Genomic DNA, 2,294 nt, shown 5'->3' with positions numbered 1-2,294 from the left:
GTCTGCACGGGAGCAGTCTTACAGCTCGCTGCGTGACGGCAAATGTACAGGGTAGATGGCAGGTCTGCAGGCAGCCATGGATGACGGCAGGAGCCCCAATTGCATTGCAGGGTCCCCGCGTGGACTGTGTCCCCTCGGACTCTCCCCGGTCAGGCTGGGGATGCTCCGGGGGCCCTGGGGGGGGGGGGGGGGCAGTGCCGCCAACTGCAAGGTCAGCAGTCTGACCTTGGGGGGAAAGGCGGGGCTTCGTGTCCCCGAAAAGAGTCACAGTGTCAGCAATCCGCACAGGCTGCTGTCCCCCGTCCTGTATGGTCACTAGCGGTCAGCGGTGAGGGGTGGATAGCAGGGGCTTTGCAGCGAAGGTCAGTAGTCTTGGCCCCCGGCAGAGTGCGTTAGGAAGGGGGGGACCTGTGCCCCTCCCCAGCCAGCCCAGGAAGGGTGGGCACCCCCAGGGGCTCGCCTGGGGGTGTCCAGGGTGGACAGCACTGGGCTGCGTCATTACAAGTCCTGTCCCATGAGTCAGACGCTGCCTGCCTCGGGCAGAAGACTTCACATCTGCCTCGGAAGCCCTTCTCTCACGCGACCCCATCCTCCGGGCCCTCCCGGGCCCTGCTTCAGTAGCCCCACCTCTACCTGAGGTATAGAGTCATTTTGTGGGTACAACACAGACCCCCCCACATCTCAAATACCATTTAAAGACTGTTTGGAGTCTGCAAGAGGACCGGCTGAAAGCCCCCCGGGAGGCGGAGGGGCACCCTGGTTGCCACCCTGGGCCTCGGCACAGGGACCGTGTGACCGGCGTGCCTGGTTCTGCTGTGCATGGAGGGGGGTCGCTCTGCGTCGGAGCCGAGTCAAGGGCACCTCGCACAACAGGACAGAAGGACAAACGGACGTGGCCTGGACCTCCAGGGAGGAAGACGGGTTCCCAGAATCCTCAGGAGAAGCCTCGTCCACCCAGAGGCCCCCTTGGCTGTGACCCCATTGGCAGCCTGGACTCCACCCCTTCGCTCTGGACCCTCAAACTGACCCCCGAGGATGTAGCAACCGCAGTGGACCAGGACGGGGAGGGCACAGGAGACTGACCGCGTTGGCCACAGGAGGAATGAGAGACACTGGACAATGGGAGCCTGCGTGGGGCATCGTGTGACACGGGAGCTTAGGAGACGCACCCAGGCTGGGGGGTGTCCGGCTCGGGCCCTGGGGGTGTTTCCCATCCACGCAGGCCCCAAGGGACGCTGCCCCTCACTGGCTCATGCTGACCCTTCCCACTCCCACCCCTGCCCCACGTCAGGGTCATGGACGGCCGCAGCCTCCTGCCCCTGCTGCGAGGGACGGCCCAGCACTCGGCCCACGAGTTCCTGTTCCACTACTGCGGCTCCCACCTGCACGCCGCCCGATGGCATCACACGGACAGTAAGTACCGCCGGGCTCCGGGCTCTGCCTGTCTCGTCCGAAGGAGAGCGGTCATCCAGATGAGAGCGGTCATCCAGATGAGAGCGGTCATCCGGAAGGACCGAGAGGACAAGGCCCTGTACGGGGACGCTGTGTTCCTCGGGGCTGGGGCGTGGGGGGGAGGCACTTGTGTGCGACAAGGGGGTGCCCTGGTGGTCTTGGGCAGTGTGGCTGCTGCAGCTCTGGCTGGCTCAGACATCCCAGGCAGCGAGAAGTGAGTGTGTGTGTGTGTGTGTGTGTGTTATACACGCGTGTGCACATACGTCTGAGAACGCACTGCCGTGGAGGCGCTTTCAACCCTGCAGGAGAGAGCGGCCGGGTGAAGTTCGATCCTGCAGAGGGTGCAGGTCCCGGCTGCCAGTCATCCCGTGGGGAGAGGTGGGGGGACTCGCAAGCCCCATCCCTGTGGGTGGTCAGGTGCTAGAGATAAGCTGAGCTCACACACACACACACACACACACACACACACACACACCAGTCACCTGCACACAGCAGCAAAGAGGAGCTTTGTTTAAACACGGACACGCTTCAGAAAGGCATCATGAGGCCAGAAGGGCGCTTGCTTTGAAGAGCAGATCGGACCCCCCTCGAGGGTGGAAGGGGCACCCGGCCTAAGGGGAGCGTTTCTTAGGCCCCGAGCCTCCTTCAAAGGGGCGCATCGGGATTGCACCTCCACAGAAGGATGTCCACCCCGATGCTGCAGTCCCCTGTCAGGATGTCCACCCTGCCTGGCCTGGCCTCCGGGCTGGGACCTTTTCTACACTTGTTGTCTGAGAGCCCACTGTTCGTCGTCCTAGCAGGCGGATGGACTCTCCCTTGGTAAACACAGTGCCCTCGAGGGG

Source organism: Echinops telfairi, unplaced genomic scaffold (genome assembly GCF_000313985.2).
Source record: "Echinops telfairi isolate 266 unplaced genomic scaffold, ASM31398v2 ScPeMD7_7471;HRSCAF=8509, whole genome shotgun sequence".
NCBI lineage: Eukaryota > Metazoa > Chordata > Mammalia > Afrosoricida > Tenrecidae > Echinops > Echinops telfairi.
The sequence above is the reverse complement of the archived record's forward strand: the minus strand, read 5'-3'. Positions refer to the sequence as shown.